Consider the following 18,838-nt stretch of genomic DNA (forward strand, 5'->3'; position numbering starts at 1 on the left):
GATGAATTATCCACATCCTCAACTTAGATGGCACAAATGATGATTATAACATGAGCTTCAATTAAAATTGTACATGGATTATACAAAATATGCAAATTCAAGGTACTTTCTTACATGCATGCACATAATGGCCTTCAATTCAACCAAACCACTTCAATTTCCTCATAATCAAACTAAATCATGTTCTTGACCATTATTTCAACTTGAATTCACAAAATTACAACTTAATATCCATGAATTCACTTACCTAGAGGCTTGATTCTCCCAATCTATGGTCAAAACTTGAATAATCTTCAAGACTCCCAAGCTTTGAGCTAAGTTTGCTCAATTCTTTTCTCTGCTCCTCTCTACAGCCGGCTCTCTCTTCCTCTCCATAGTCTAACTCAGATTTTGAGTTCATAAGGGCTAGAGGGGAGTGTAATACTATCATATAACAAGGCCCACTAACATAATATTTCAATATAAAAAATTTGGGCACTAATTCATCAATTAAATCGACTTAATCTGGCCCGAATCAAATTTTTCAATTAAATTTTACCGTAGGCTCTAAAAATTACGCTAATCACAATGGCGTAATCAATTTCGGGTTTTGTAGCCGATAAGGCCCTCAATTTAATTTCCAAAGCGGATTATTCAAACAGATATTCCTACGGTGAACAGATAGAATTGCAAAATCACATATATTCACATAATGGCACATAAAGTCATGCTAAACACATAATCATACTCAAATTAAGGACCAATTAGCATACTTCGGAACAGGGGTATCACATTTCCCCTCTCCTAAACTCTAAAAACCCTAGCTTTCTCTATCTAGAAATCTCTTTTTTCACTAATATTCAAGCCTAGACACCTTGCAAAAAGCGAAGCCTACGTGGAGATTGTGATTCTCACCAATTGGATTTCAATTTTGTGAAAAGTCCTTTTTGAACCTTGCCTTTTTGCTCTCATTCTTGAGGTATGGTTACTTTTAACATAGTATCTATTTGATTTGAAATGATTATGTGCATTATCTTAACTATGATGTTTTATGGGATGATTTTGTACACAAAGTCAGTTTTATGTCTACAGAGGGGGTTTTACCTAAATTTCCTAAAGATTACAAATATCTCCTTGTTGATTATAAATGACGATGATGAGAATTGACTCCTAAAGTAAATAGGGAAAAGCCCCAAATCTTTCCAAACCCCAATTTTAAACTTTGATTGAAGAATGATGTTTTGTTAACTTGATTCTTCAATCTAGCAATTGGGTGGATGTTGGATACAAATAAGTTGAGATATGAGATTTTAGATTATTTTGATAATGTGTATTGAGTTGGAGGTTGTTGGATTGGAAAGTTTTCAAGATCCCCTTGATTATAGTTGTTGTTTTCTCTCTATTACTTATGAATTGAATAAATTTCAACTAAGGTGGGAATTGCAAATTCATGCATCATGTGTATTACAAGTTTTATTTCTTGAACTTTATAATCTTTTGGAAGTTCGGAAATGTTGAAAATGGGATAAATAGCGTATGAGTCTGGGTAGTTGAGTCGGGTTTTGGAAACGATGTGTTTGGTATTGGTACCTATGGGATGCCTTTGGGGGTTACCTAGCACGCCGAACAGTTCAGATTCTCAATCTTTTGATCTAGTTTCATTAGTGCAATGTGAAACAAAAGATGAGAGTTAAAATCTAGCACCTTTTGTAAAAATCTATGTTATTGCAAATATTTGTTGAAAATGGACTACAACACTAGATTTTAGAGTCGCCACCTAATCTTTTGGAAAAATTAGAAAACCTGTAACTCATGCCAAAGTGGTCCATCATAACAAAAGTGTCTTAGTTCGGGAACTTAGGTATGAGGGGGTAAGGTCATTAATTGAGCACTCCCGCTCACCCAATCAAAAGATTGGCTTCTATTAAGTCATGATGTGGTTTTTATGATCGATATATGTTCATATCCTGATTTATTAATAATGCTAATATTACTATCTGAGGCAGTCAAATATAGATTGCGTCACTGATTTTAGTTATGCTTTGATTTTATGCAATTTTGAAAAGCCTTGTTGTACAAATTTAGAAGCATAAGAATCAATTACATTCCAACATAAGCAACACAACCTCTATCCATTGGCATTCATACAGATATTCTAATTAAGTATTTAGTCTCATGGTATAACAATAAATATGATAAGGAACACATACATACAATATACTAAAGCAAAGAAATGCTCACCTAGTAGTCCAGGATGAGCCAACGAAATATGTTATGGTATATACATGATCCTATATATAAGCAACTAATGTAATACATACATGACATGCATCTATAGGTTCGGATATTAAGATATGACATGAATATCATCTCAAGACATAAGATAGCGCATATATTCAGCTCAGAAATGATAAATTCCACAAATGCAAATGTGTCAGACCCGAATACAATACATGGGCGTGATGAATAAGACATGATGCTATACAGAAAGCACGTAAATAAAAGGGTTAGAAAGACATTGGGTTAGAAGATTATTACAACAATTTGAATAAGAAATGAGGAAAGAGAGATTATTACAACAATTCAAATAAATAATAAAAGAAAAGAAGGGGGTTTGGAGAACTTATTACAACATTGAATTGATCCAGCCAAATTACGATTGAATCTAACAAATCATACTTATAACAATTCCGATTTAGACTCGACCCATTTCATGTTCTTAGATCTAAGGAGTTCTGTGTCTTCAATTGATGTTCATGCCCATTATCATCTTGTTGGTAGTTAATTTTAGGTGTTGGTCATGTTTGAAATAGGTTAGGAGTTAGTTTTTCAAAAGAGTTGCTGTTCACTTTTATTCTTGTTCGCTCAAGCAGTGTTTTGGTTACTCAAGCAATCTTTGAGATCCTCTAGTATTTTTGCAATTCTGCAAAATTTCTGGGAGTAGAGTATCTTCTCTTGAGCGGTCTTTCTTGCGCTTGAGCGGTCTTATGCGGTTTGCAAAACTTCTAGGAGGGGGTCATTGCAAGCTTGAGCGTTGTTTTGGTCGCTCGAACGATCTTTCTTGCGCTTGAGCGATCTTCTGTAGTCTGAAAAACTTTTAGGAGGGGGTCATTTTCACTCGAGCATTGTTTTGGTTACTCGAGTGGTGTCACTTATTGTGTCTGACGCTCGAGCAGTATTTTGGTCACTAGAGCGGTCTGCACGGATATCAGTTTGGGGAAAGGGATTTTTAAATCACTTTTTGATTCCCCCCTTTCTCTAAACACCCCTAACCCTAATTTCTTCACTTTCTCTATCTAGTTCTTACATTAAAACCTCAAATACACCTTCACCCATTGATTTCTCTACCATAGTTCCTTGGGAAAAAAAGATAGAGCTCATTAAAAGTTTCGTTTTAATCATAGAGGATATTGTTTTGGCTCCATCAAACTTTAACTCTTGTTTTCTTTCTCTTCTAAATTTGAGGTAGGAATTTCTTCAATCTTTAGTATGATTCTTAGCTTCGTTATTTGCTCTTTGACAAGGTTTAGTGATTTGGGGGTTTTTGGTTAATTCTAGGGTTTGATTTTGAAAGGTAAAAGAGGGATTTTTTAAATAAATTCTTGAGAAGAATTGTGGAAGTGTATATATTGTTCGGTTGTGTTGGAAATTCTTTCCTTAAACGTGATTTTGAAAATAAAGGAGGTTTTGTTTGAAAAATCATTGATGTATGATTTTATGAAAGAAAAAGAAATGATGTTGGGTTTTGAAAAGATATTGAGAATGTATTTGTTGATGATGAGAGTGAAATTGAATATTTAGTATCACTCCTAAAAATTATTTGTTGAGTATAAATATCTGTTTTAGACTATCGGTGAAGAATAGTTTTGATTGTTGTAGAAATTGCGTGAGGATTAGGTTAAATTGAAACTAATTTCTCATATATCTTGCATTAAGCATTGTTTCATACTTGAACATTAAAAATGTATTATTTTTTAGAAGAATGGATGTATACCTTAGTGAATTTGGTTAGGGGGTGTGGTTGTGGTTTATATTGTTGGCATGTGTGTCATTGGTGAAAGTCTAGAAACCCGCGCGGTTAGGTGCTGATCCTTCACGTTAGTACCGGTAAAATGGTTTTGGTAGTATTTGTATAGCCTACTGGCAAATAATACCTAGAGATTCTCAGTATTTTTGTATCCGCTGCCCTGTTTTCTAATGTAAAAGGTGCATTTTCATGAATTGAAATTTAGTAATGATGGCATTACATTGTTTTGAGATGTAAAAGTATAATGTTTGGCAAATGACATGCATATGCATTCACCTTATGACTTTGTTAAGTTTCATACATAGTGTTGAAGTATCTCTACTAGACTTTAGCTCACCCTATGTGGAAAACAACTTTCAGGTGATGATGATATGCTTCCACCAAGGACATAGTTTGGGAGGACCGTGGAGCTAAAGGCTCATTTTTTTGTTTCTTTTGTTGTAATTACATTTTGTACAAGCCTCGGGCTTTTAATTGTTTTGGACTTGATTCATATTGTTGTAACCAAGCAATGTCTTGAAAATATATAGCCATTAGGGCATAAACTTATCTGTATAACCTTTTATTTCAGTTCACTCATATATGGCACATGCTATAGATTCAGGATCTAGGATTTATGTATGTATACTCGCATATGTCATCTTTTGTATGATAAAGGAATATAAATGAAATGTTAATATTTCACATGTTTATGTTTTCTATTGGATATCATGGGATGGGTTGTTGTTATTATTTGGGAGTGTTACAATACTAAATAAGGCAAATAATTTCCCCAGTAGGTCCAGAACCACCCGAAAGATCTGTGACGCCCCGGTTCTACACCATTGGTTGCAGTCAAGGGAGAGTCACTAATGAGTCCTATGGTCAATAACCAGTAAGATCCCAGATCGCCGGAGGAGTCAAATTAGCCTCTCTTCTAAGTCCAGCTTTCTTAGGCAGCGCACTACCCTTTTGACAGATCTTAAAAGGAATTGACACAAGGTCTCATAAGCAACGATAAGGTTCATTCATGTAAATATTAAAGTGTAAGTGCATAACAACCACGAATACCCTTAATTTCAAAAGCTTGTTGTATTACATTACATCCCAAAAGAAAGTTCTAAACTCCAAATGAGTCTTACAAAATATCCAAAAGGAAGCTTCTAATATTCTAGGAAAGCCAAAAGTCTTCAAAGGTTCAGGTTCGACGTCTCCAGCTATGAGTTCCTCTTCGTCACCTGGCATGATACACCGTGAGCTTTGAATGCCCAGTAAACACATACACACACCCTACCCCTTTTTCCCAGTCCAATACATAATCACAAAATATGACATCAAGTAGTAAAGCATGATACTCAAGTAAGTAAGTAAATAAATGGTTACAAGTTAGGTGTTAGTAAACTAGAAATCCCCCAAAGAGATTTCGTCCTCCCAACCACAAGAATCGGACGCGGATTATTCGGTATGCCCCCTCTTTTGCTGCTTTGTTGTAGAACTAACCTCGGATGCCTACCAACGGTTATGTACCGCGTAGCGCCAACCGCAGGGCCTCAAAAGAGACGGTAAAATAGGGCCTTGCCCAAATCCCTCCTCACACCAAACCACCTAGGGTCCGAATACAACCGCTCCGTTCAAGGGTTCCGAAAACCACTTGCGCAAGACTTTAACTTTCAAATAGGGAACGCATCCCAACAATCCATATATCACATATTCTCATCTTTTCATTACTCAAGTGCTCGAAAACCCAATACCCACCCAATTAGGTTTCCCGTTGAATTAAGTGTTTTAAGTCAAGGTTAGTCCAACTAAACAATAAAATAAAATTCACGTAAGCATGCCTCCTCAAGAAGATAAATAACATAACATACCCATAAAACATTATGCCAAGATATGATAATAGGCCATTAAACATTTCAATGAATACAAGGGTATAAAACATCCAAACATAACAAATTTTCCAGATTTAGCATCACATAAAGATTAAAATGAAAGGACTATTTTAGATCTTCCACCGGGCTTGGTCTTCCTATGGTTTGTAGAGAATTTGATCTAGTTTCTAGAACATTTTTCAGAAATGGGATTACTTTTCCAGATTTTAAGTTATTTAGAAAATGGTCCAGCGCTGTCCAGAATCTGCCCAGATCTGTCGACTGTTACGAAAACTTGATTTTCTTGCAAACCGCTCATTTTTTTTCGATGAAACCAATTTTAGTTGAAAGCTAACTCCTTAAGGAAGGTTTTGACATAAAATACAGGTTCAGAATATTTTTGTACATTTTTCTGGAATTTTTTAAAGTTGACTGCAAAAACAAGTTTTAAGGTAGAATGTCCGAAACAAGAAAATTTATAAAAAGGGGGTTCCACCATGGGAAAGTTTCATTTATTTTGTGAAGAAAATATGCTAACTATCACATGTTTAACTCAAAAAATTTTTTTGAAAGAGAAACCTTGAAAAGTTGAGAGATGTGTACAAAAGAAGATGGTTTTGTACCAAAATGAGGAAGATACAAGAGAGATGGAGACAACACTCAAATCTTAGTATTTTTAACATAAGAACATGATGATAGCAGATCTGAAACATCACTTAAAATCTTTAAAATGAACATGCATTAGAAAAGAAAATGAAGAGAAGGTTGTGTTGGTGACTTACCTACTAAGTTTGCATAAGAAGGCTCTCTTCTTCCTCCCTCTCCCTCTCTAGACTTCTCTCTCTTGCTCTCCTCCCTCTCTCTAATAGAATATGTGTGTGGATGAGTGTGTTATGTGTGTTTGCAAGCTAGGGGGATGTGTTGGTATTTATAGATAAACCTTTGAGGCAAAAGTCTAAAAAGTCCCTTAGTTGGAAATGGATGGAAATGTTAGGATTTGTTTGGATTCTAAGGAAATAGAAGGGATTAGGGAGGCTTGGTCAATGATTTAGGCAACACTTAGTTAAAAGGGAACTAGTTTTGAAACTTGCACCCTAGGTCTAGGTCATAGGTTGGTGGTTTTTCCTAGAAGTTCATGATGATGTTTCTTGGAAATTGGCTTCTCACTTTCTTCTAGGAAGGCTAGCCATAGGGAAGGGTGAAGGGAAATTTCTTTATTATTTTATGTCCTAGGCACATTCCTCAAGGTGTATACATACCTATATATATATATATTGCAAGATTGATGGTATACCAAGGTACAAGGTACAAGTACTAGTTTTGGGTAAATTTAGAATTTAAATAAAGAAGTGAGGGCTTGGAATCAAACTCATGTATTGGAACCTTACATATGTAGAATTTAATTAAATTAGGTTAGGGAACCTAATCTGGCTAGTGTAATTCCTGTTCCGATAAAAATTAAAAATGCTATCTGGCAAGATTCGAAATAATTTAAGAAACTAAGGGGTTTTAAGGAAATAATTCAAATACATTTTTCTGGGGCTTCACATTAAATGAAATGAAATGAGGAGGATTAGAACCTTAATGATGTATTTAATTATGATCTAGTTAGGTCTAGGACTAATGTAAATATCTTAGAAGTACACACAAAAATATAGTAAATCTTTATAGGTACCAAAGTCATTATTGCTCCAAGATTTCAAGAGATTTTAAAGTACAATGATTATAGTCTAGGGGGGTATGGTAGCTAGCCATGTGATGGTGAATTGATGGTCATGTTATATATATATATATATATATATATATATATATATATATATATATATATATATATATATATATATATATATATATATTTTGTACAAATCTTGGAAATTGTAAAACATATTATTAAAAAATATTTTTGGGTAAAAGTGTATATATATAATAGTACTTGTTTGGGGTCAATTTGTGATTTAATAAAAATGTGAGGGCTTGGGTTCAATTAAAGTATTTATTTCAAGTGTAAAATAATTCAGTTTGTATTATCTTGCTTTGAATTTAAAGGTAAATAACCGAACGATGACTGTAAAAATCGAAAGTTAAGGTTTAGAGCGATTAATCTAAAATTTGAGAGTTAAGTAATTAATATTAGAGTGTTAGAAGTGTTTTCTAAGCTTCCAGGATCGATTAGGGTTTGTACGAATTCGCCCGTGATGCATTTTCAGTCCTAGGGCTTAATTTGCGATTAATCGGTGAACTAAGGGCTTTACTATAATAATTCAAAATTTAGGGACCTAATAAGGTTTAAAAAAAGTCAGGGGCCTCACAAGATCACTCTCCAAAAATTGTTTTCTTTGTTCTTTGTTCATTAGAGGATCATCCGGTCAGACATAGAATGGGCTGGTCGAATATAAAACTATCCTGCCGAACTCTTCTTCCGTGCAAGATTTAGGTTGGTACAGACAGTTCATAACGGAAGCCAAGAACCTCTTCCAAGGAGTGCTCATCCGCTCTACCTTTTCCACTTACAAAAATCACTTAAGGATGAGATAGTTAGGCCTCAACCTCTAATAATAACATAAATAGATATATACAATAGATATTTTACAATACATTAACAAACTAAGGGGATCAAAGCAAGGACAAATTCAAGCCTAAGAAAAAGATGGGAACCTACATCATCTCTTTGTCAATAAGGGCAAGTCAATACCTAAATCCATGCTATTAAATAAAGAGAGTAGATTAATGCACATAATTTCTCAGTGGAAGCTTTGCTTTGAAAACAAAGAATTCATCAAAAGTCATTGAAAGCTCCTCTTCTATTCATGGAACAAGGGTGTTTCCACCCCTTTCCATGTTCACGAATGATTGAGAAGAGAGATCTCAATGCTCTTGACATAAAATCTCTTGTTTTGTTTTCAAAATAATCAATAAAAGGAAATAACACCATCTTTTCAACATCAAACCTCACGAATCATCTAAGTAATCCTATGAAACAAGCCCTATCACTCAGTAACATTGAGAATGGGTTGAGACACATGAACTAATATGCTTAGATGATAGGATACGTGAGGAGAAGATGTGTAACAAGGAAAGAACGCTATTGTACATATCAAAATTGTGAATGGATGTCTAATTTCTACTCCCAATCACATCCACAATGTTCCAAAATACACAACATCAATCGATCTTAGCTAAGGAAAGAAAGAAAAGAGAGAAAAACTATCAACTCAATGGATGAGTGGCTAATTTCTACTCCCAACCACATCCATGAGGACATATTACATGATTGCAACAATTATATGATAAGAATAGGGTTGTAAATGAAGGAAAAGAGGGAGAAAAGCGATTAAAAGTGCAATAATCTCACCTCTTAAATAGGATGAGCTTCTTTGTTTTACAAACTCTCTCTTGGTCCCTTCAAGAGCCTTTAAATATGTCCTGGAATGTCCAAAAGCCTCAGTAAGGAGCTTAGGATTAAGCTGTAATGGTGTTTGGTTGTTAAAAATTGAAGGAGGTAGGTAAGAGATGAAGGAAAGAGAGGAGGGAGAGTCTCAAGCCTTATATATGCCTTGGTGTCTTCCAACCCTTAGAAATGAGCTATCGAGCTCTATTTATAGTCTCTTGGTGTAAATATCTGAGATATTTATGGAAAGTGTGTTGAACAACCTGAAATTTCCAAAAATGCTCTATACTCGGACAATTCGGCCAACCATACCCTTTGGTGTTCAGCCGAATGTATCTTGAGCCGGCCATCATATGTTGTCTGGCCAGTTAGAAAATACATCGTCAAAGGTAAAGTTAGCACAAATTGAAAAGAGAAACATGTATTTTAGAGGATTTCACATTTTCCATTCATTCTCGTTGTGTCCATTGCTCAGCTTGTTTGAAAGAATACAACATTTTGATTTTGAAAAGATAAGCCTCAGGACATATTGGAAATGTTTGGAATTACATAACTAAACTCATTTTGAAAAAGGTTTTTCACTGGTCGAAAAGTATTTTGGCTAAAACAAGTACTTGGTTAGTTTCAAGGCCTGACACCTGAGCTTCCTGCTAAGGGGTTCATATCATTGGGTACCCAAGAAAGACTGCCCAAGTCTTAAGGCTAGTCAAAAATGAAGTGTCTACAGTATCCGCTTGGGGAGTCAATGTGCCTAATTGCCCTATCTTGAGCTTATCACCGGACAAATGTAGGAAAATATTTTTGGGTGTCCATTGGTCCTGTCATATTAATAGCTGGTAAAAGTGAAAAAACATATGATTATGGGTGCCCATCGCCCTGTCGTATTAATAGTTGACAAATGTGGAGATATTTTCTGTTATGAATCTATGTATATGTATTATTGGGGACTTCTACAAGGGATTTCATGGCTTATTTACCACCCCAGTGTTAGGGAATTATTTAAGTGAAACAACGGTGCATTTATTTCCATTTGATTCAAACACATTAATTTTAAATTTTTTTGTTAAGGTTGCGCCATATGGATTTCAAGTAATTAGATACTCTATTAAATGTATCTCTACTGGGCATATAGCTCATCCTTATCTAACATTTCAGGACTTGGTCATGTGTCTCCACCCTAATGAATGTGAGGTGGATTTTGTGTATGGAGCACGAAGGCTCGTAGATGTGAATTTTTGTGGAAGCTCCGAGCTTACTCATTTGGGACCGTAAGTCTATTTTTGGTGTATCAAGGCCCTTTCCTTGTTATTTATAAGCCGTTAAGGCATTTTGCGTTCTTTAAACTCTATAACTTCTTGAACTAAGACAGTAAAATTTTCTTTATAGTGAACTTGGAATCGTAATTTATTTATTTATTTATATTTTTATTTTTATGATAGTTCAATGGGAAATAGAGTATATTATATAAGATTCACCCGTTGTTTTTAACGAAGTTCATTTGAAATACTTGTAATATTAAAATGGTGGAGTTAATCATGAGTTGATATTTATTTAGTATTTTAAATTTTCAGGGCACTATAGTCTGGACTGAGGAAGGACTAGATGATGGAATGCAAAGATGGATGTGCTCATACAAACAACCATGTCTTCGACGTATCTCAAGTGTAACGCCCCAACCCTTCACATGTCATCGATATTGTCCGCTTTGAGCCACGCCTGCACGGATTTGTTCTTCCCAGTGGGTCACCCATCCCAGAACTACTCCAGCCTAAGCACGCTTAACTAGGGAGTTCTAATAGGGATTTCACCACTAGAGAAAAGGCCTCGATGCTATATAAGGGTCCAGGTTTTTACTTTTATAGCCCAGGAACTCCCTCTCCATTCCCGATGTGGGACACCAGGGCCTTACAATCACCCCCCCTTAGGGCTGCACGTCCCCGTGCAGTAGCCTGCCAGCTCACAAGCCCGCCCACAAGCACCGAGAGACGCCAAGGGCCCACACTCGGTACTCCGGAGAGTCGGCTCTAATACCATTTGTAACGCCCCAACCCTTCACATGTCATTGATATTGTCCGCTTTGAGCCACGCCCACACGGATTTGTTCTTCCCAGTGGGTCACCCATCCCAGAACTATTCCAGCCTAAGCACGCTTAACTGGGGAGTTCTAATAGGGATTTCACCACTAGGAAAAAGGCTTCGATGCTATATAAGGGTCCAGGTTTTTACTTTTATAGCCCAGGAACTCCCTCTCCATTCCCGATGTAGGACACTAGGGCCTTACATTAAGAGTCTGTCATATCTTCAGATCCTACACAACACAACTAGTTGAAGAAATTAGAATAGTGAGGCCAAGATCACAGAATTGACCAATGGAAATAAGATTAAGCGTAAGGTTGAGGATCAGATAAGTGTTAGGAAGAAAGACATTAGAAATGGAAATATGACCTATATAACTAACATGTATTTGAGAGCTATAAGCAGTGTAAATAAATTAGAAGAAGATGTAATGGAGGAGAAAAGTATAGGGTCAGAGGTCATATGGTTATAACAAGCCGAATCAAAATACCAAGAAGAATTACCTGGAGTGATTGAGAGAGTGGTAGAAGGTGTACCATAGGTAGAAAGAACTTATTTCATAATAGCTTCAACATCATGAATAGTGTATGATGGTGAATGAGTGGAGGATGAGTCAACAACAATAGCGGAGATAATATGAATGGAAGAGTGATATCAGTTGTGAGTCATGGGTGGTCTAGAAGAAGCAATGTCCTGAGGAGAATTGTCAAAATGATCCATGAAGTAATCAAAATATAAGTAATAAATAGGAACTAGTGGTGTCAGAGTAGAACTGGATAAAACAGAGTGCACCATAGAATTCAAAAGGTTGAAAATAGCCAGGAACCAGGTTCAACTTGCCCAAAACAAGTCAAAAAATAAGTGAACCGGCCTGAAAAGAGCCTGAACCAATGCAGCAATTAGGGCTGACGTCAGCGTAGGGTAAGGCTGATGTTAGTAGGCATGCGACACATGCTAGTTTGTGGAGGCGTGATGTACTGTAGTAGGAGGGCTGACGTTAGGGAAGATGCAAGGGATATACCAAGGTTGACTTCAACGAGCTGCAATGGAGTGGCACGCGCATGAAGACAAGTGACACGTAGATGTTCAACAACAAACACATGTGGGCGCGTGGTGCAAGTGGTATCGTCGTGATATGATACGCCAAGAAAAAGAAGGCATGTGAGGGCGTTGTAATACCTCCAAATTATAACAATGGATAAACTCATAATCCAAAAATAGATATACGGATGCTCATCAGATTCAATCACTCATTAAGACAATAATACCAGAATATTCTCCCTTTCATTAATTCTTTTAATATAGTAAAAAGATGACATCACATGCATTAATACATCCATTAACCCTAAGCTATGAATCTATAGCATGTGACATATATATATATATATAACAAAAGATGAAAAGAGAAGTTTTTGCCCTAAGGGCTAAATATTTCTAAGATGATGCTTGGTTACAACGAAAGTAGGTCAAGCTCAATACAAATAAAAAGCTCAAGGCTTGTATAAAAGATATTTACAATACAAAAATAAATGAGCCTTCAGCTCCAATATCCTCCCAAGCTAAGTCCTTGGCAGAGGCATACCATCAGTACTAGAAAATCGATTTTCACATAGGGTGAGCTAAAGCCCAGTAAAGATTAATTTAACATACAGTATAATACTTAACAATGTCATATGGTGAATGCACCATCTACTAAAACAATGCATTTTTCCTTTTCAAACAACATAATGCCATTTTTATAGTCAAATTCATAAATTATCACTTTTTAAATCAAAAAATATGATAATGGATATACAACACTGGGATTCTCTAGGTAAGTGTCTGCCAGTAGGCTATACAAGCACTACTAAAGCCATTTTACCAGTATTAACCGAAAGGATCGGCACCTAACTGCACAGGTTTCTGGACTTTTACCAGGGACACACAAGCCAACATAAATAATAACCACAACCACACCCCCTAACCAGATTCACCAAGGTATTCACTTATTTTTCTCAAAACAACACATTTCAATGTATAAAATATGGAACCAATGTTCAAATGTGAGATACGAGAGTGAATGGTTTTCGTTAACCTAGTTCTTGTGCACTTTCTACAATAATCAATGCTATCCTCCACCGATAGCAAAAACATATATTTCTATTCAGAAGATAATTTAAGTAAACAAGTATAAATTTCCAAAATTTCAAGATAGGAGTAGCCATACATGTTCCAACTCCACTTTCCAACTCAACAAGGATCGAAATATTTCTTATCATTCTCATTCTCACTCAAAACCAATAATTTCCAAGATTTTCAAAACGATATCTGTTTCTTTCAAGAACCTATTTTGAAGAGAGGTTTTCAAGATTTCAACCCTTCTCATCAACACACCCATAATCACAACCTTTCAAAATAACCCATCCCAAAACCTTTCTTTTATAACTCATTTCAATCCAAATCAAAACCAATTCAAACTCAAATATCCCAAAATGCTACACTATTCAAGAAGTACATAACAAAGCTAAATATCATACAAAGAGGTTAAAAGAAATACCTACCTCAAAGAAGAAAAAGAGAGAAAAGGACAACCCCAAAATCAAAGGAGTCGGATCTTGAACTTTTTCGAATTAAAACGACCACCTTTACGCACTCTAACTTTTATTTCAAAGCACCAAGGTCACGATATTCAATGATTTAGGTATATGTGATGATTTATATAAGAACTAGAGAGAGAGAGAGACAGAGAGAGAGTAAGAAAATTGGAGAGAGAGAAAAGAAAAAAGTGAAATAAAGATATTTTTTTCATACCTTTATACATATAGACCGCTCGAGCAACCAAAACACCACTCGAGTGTCAGACACAGAATACCGCTCGAGTGACTAAACCATGGCTTTAGTGAAGAAACCAAAACCTTAGAACCCTAACCCTGTAGAATAGATTGCTCGAGCGAAGAATGACTCCCTCTCAGAATTTCAAACCTGCAAAAAGACCGCTCGAGTGAAGGATCACTCAAACAAAAAACACCCAATTCCCAGAAGTTCAGACTACAAAACACATAATCTGGGAGAAACAAAAGACCGCTCGAGCGAAGAAATGACCGCTTGAGCGAACTCAACAACAAACAAAAAGAATTTTATTTGAAACACTAACTCCTAGCCTGTTCAAAACAAAATCCAACAATTCCAAACAATCGATCACAATCAACAACAAGACAACAAGGAGTATAAATAATAACAATGAGTACTGGATCTCGAATTGATGAATACAAAAGGGTCAGGTCTTAACCCAGACCGCTATAGGCGCGTTAGGTGTCCTTTTGGAGTGAGGTTGGTGGCAACGGAATCGTCATGGAGAGAGGAAGGGACTGGAGGATGTGTTTTGTGATTACGGCTACTAGTGAGAGAGCAGCAAATTAACAAAGGAATGAGATGATTTGGCGGTAGACCAGAAATTGCTGCTGGTGGCTAGGGGTGCCGGTGAGGGAGTCAAAGTGCATGGTTCAGAACTTTGGCTTTGATACTATGTTATGATATTAGAGAGAGAGAGAGAGAGAGAGAGAGAGAGAGAGAGAGGGAGTATATTGAATAATGTGAATAAACAATGAATACAAGACTCTTTTTATATAGGGGAAGAGAAATTTAGGTATGGTAACCTAAGTATAGTAATGAGTACAATATAGATATAATATGAAGTATATATATATTATATTTAACACAAACATCTCTTAAAATATCATAAATTTATATACAATTTATTTATAATCAACGTATATATGATTTAACGGTGAGTTATTTATAATTTTTGTATTTTTGTTGTTTGTTTTATATATATATTTATATTTATATTTATTTGTTTATTTTTGTTTATATTCTTTTAGTGAAGGTGTTGAGAATTGCACAGGGGTGAGAAGAGAGAATGGAAGGGATAAGAAGAGAAAGAAGGGGAGGGAAAGCAGTGGTGATTGGTGGAGAAGAGTTTTGGGTGTGTAAAATAATTTTTTTCTTTAAGGGTTGCGCTTCTTTCAAGTTTAAATTTAAATTTGAGAGAACTTGAGGGGCTTGTGAGACTAAGCATGAGTCATAATTTGATATTTTAAATCATTCATTTTATAAGGTATCTGATGTATATTATCCATGAAAACAATAGATCGATTCGATAATCAAACATTTTCATTTTATGGGGTTTATCTCTAGAGGGTCCTATAAAATGATTTGGATTAGATCATCATAACGAGAACCGTTGTGGGCCTCTCAATTTCTCACAAGTTTAAATTTAAATTTGAGATAAATCAAACTCTTTTTTAAATATATTTTTTTTTTAAAAAAGTGAGTGTTGTTAATGTCTACTTAGATATATATATATATATATACAAATTTAAAATGTTTAAAATGATTGTACATTTTTTATTATATATATTTTTATGCATAATGTACAATGTTTTTTAATTGGATAAATTGCATTGACATCATTTGAAGTTTGAGAAAAAATACGATTAGTTTTACATTTTTGACATTATTACATTGATCTCTTTTGATGTTTATAATTCACATAACACTTTAGTTATTTTTCATCAATCTCGTATGAATACAAAAATTATGTTGCCATATATTTTCTATTCAACTTTGGATGCCAAAACGCTATTCAAACTTTTCTCACAGTTTAGCATTGTAAAGGATGTCTTTATCCATTCAAAAGAAGGACTGTGTCAAAGTCAAGATTTTGATTTGTGAGATTTAATTGCCCTATTGCAGCAGACATTGCCATCCAAAAAGGGAATGGTCTGCTGGTAGAAGAAAGGGTGCTAGAAGTTAAGAAAGCTACCAAGGATAGATGCATCAAATTTGAGCAGAGCAGGAGAGAACCCCACTCCATCAGCAGACCTCCTGAATCTATCAGTTACAGGGCTAAAGTTCCATATTCAGGCCAAAGATCATTCGCTGAAGTATTGAAAGGGGTCATACCCACTGTGGCTAGGAAAGTAAGCTTGACCATAAAAGCCAATGAAGAGGATCTTGGATGGCTCCATGGTAGTGTAATAGTCAAATTTAATTCTGAATTCTCTACTATTAACATTGGAGATGTCTTGAAGGAGAAAGGTTTGGATCATGTAATGGTCAGAAAAGGGGGTGGTCGAGATATAGTTCTAACATTCAAATCTCAAGAGGAGCTGAAATCAAATATTTGCAATATCAAAGAATGATTTAAGGAATGGAGTCAGTTTGTGATGGAATGGAAGCCAGGATTTTATCTTGAACAAGAAAGATGTGTGTGGTTGAGGTGTTATGGCATTCCCTTAAATCTTTGGAATAGAGGCACACTCAAAAACATTGGAAGCATGTGGGGTACTGTCCTTAGCTTGGATGGTGATATTTGTCAACCTAAATCCTTCTCCCATACCAGAATCAGAGTGGCTACATCTTGTATGGAGTTTATTAACAAAACTATATCTTTGGATTGCAAGGGTAAATTACACCCCATTCTTGTGTGTGAAGATCTTTCAGCAGAATTTAGTAGCTTGAAGCGCAATGGCTTGGAAGAGTGCAGCTCTAACGAAATCTGTGGCAGTGTTGTGGAAAGAACAAGTCCAGAGGAGTGTTTTAGGGAGAAGGAGGCAGACTATGTGATGGAGGTAAACACAGTTGTTGAGGAGTCAAAGTGAGATGAAGGGTTCATCAGAGAAGAGGAAGTACGTACCAAGGAGGTAGATCAGAGGACATGGTCTAATGATTGTCATTTGGACGGGGAGGTAAACATAGTTATCGAGGAGACCATATTGGGGGAGTCAGTGCACAGCCCAAATTTTATTGTTGAGCAAGTATCTACACCTGGTTTTTATCAAAAGCTTCAGCGGATCTCGTGATGGAAGTGGTTTTGGTATCTTGAAGTGGATTTGGCACAAGCTCTTAGTAAGAATCTAAATAGGAAAGGTCTTCTGAGCCTTAATCAGTCAGGCTTAGTTAGACAACCTGCTTCTGTCCAAAAACTCCTGCGGAATGAGAAGAGGAAAAGAAAGAAGAAGGTTCAGCTAGAGGGGTTCACCAGCTTTGCTAGACTTCGTGGGCAGAAAGCTGCAGCAGTTAGCAAGCAAACTTCTAGACCTGTCATTTTTAGACCAGCAACAACTGCGATTACACGTTCATATCTGTCTAAGGGTGTTACTAGCCCGAACAATCTTCTCCTCAATGAAGCTAAAGCCACTATACAATTAGGTAAATCTCTAGGCATCAATTTCAATGGGAAAGAAGTTGATGTGCTACAAGATTATTGAGCTAGAGCTAAAGGACAAAGAGAGATTCAAATAGGAGGGTTTGGTCTTAAAAGGTTGAAGGATGGCATCAAGTAAGCTTAGCTGGAGTTTTCAGTGTGTATAAGCTTTGTTAGCTAGTTTTTGGATTTTGGCTTTAAGTGTTTATGGTCTTGTGAGCTAGTGTTGGTTTCTCACCAACACTATGCTCGGTTTCTTTTCTTGTCATTTTTTCTTTCTCTTCCTTGTTGATGTTATCTCATATGTAATGTATGTTTTCTTCATCAATAAAGGATTTATTTTCTTTGCTAATCAAAAAAAATATTTTCTACTAAAATGTATACTTATCTTTATTTATTTTAGTATCTACCTATTAGCTGCATTAATTTCGGTTACGTTAACCTTACTAAAATGGAAGTCAATATAATTATATCAAAACTGTAAGATTAATTGTATTTTTTCCAAATCTTAATGAAAGTGAATGTAATTTACCCTTATTAATGTGTCTAAGACATGCAATCCGAGTAATTAAAAATGGCATAATTGGATGTAAAAAATTTCAACTGTGCTGTGAATAAAAAGATGTAGGAGCATTTTCAATTCTTAACTTTTTTTTCTTTATTAAACTTAAATTTAATGAAAAGTATTTAAAAAATATCTTTAATCCATTCATTAAATATTCAGTAAATGAACGGAGAGACATTTCTTTTTAATCAAATTGAGAATTTAGCAAAAATTTTTTCAAATTGACATTTGATGAAAATCTAAGAAGATGAAGAATTTGAAATGATTTTTATTTGTATCAAATTTGATGAAAAGATAAATTTGAGGTGTGAGGGAAATTTTTAAAATGATTTTGATAAAAATTTAATGAAAATGTTCGAATAATTCATATTAAATTAAGTTTTCTACTCAAATTTAAATCCAATTAGGCTCCGTTTGTTTTCATGTAAAATGTTTTTGTCAAAAATATTTTACTCATTTTTTGTTATTTGGTTAAACAAAAAGTAAGTAAAACATTTTTTTAAGTAAAATGTTTTTGCATTATTTTTCTAAAAATGACATTTAAAAATTTCGTAATTTAATTTTTACAAAGTTGACTTCACTCACTATATTTTCAATACATTTCGTAAACAAACGGGCCCTTAACCTTTTCAAATAAATATTTTAACTTACTAAAAAATCATAAATGACACTTTATTGAATCCGAATTCCTCTTTTAAATAATAAAATATTTTTATCTTAAGTGTTAACCAAACACTAAAAAAAAAAAGCAGAAAAAAATTTCTGTGTA

The sequence above is a fragment of the Camellia sinensis genome, chromosome 3 (assembly GCF_055761805.1).
Source record: "Camellia sinensis isolate YWXY chromosome 3, ASM5576180v1, whole genome shotgun sequence".
NCBI classification, from domain to species: Eukaryota; Viridiplantae; Streptophyta; class Magnoliopsida; order Ericales; family Theaceae; genus Camellia; species Camellia sinensis.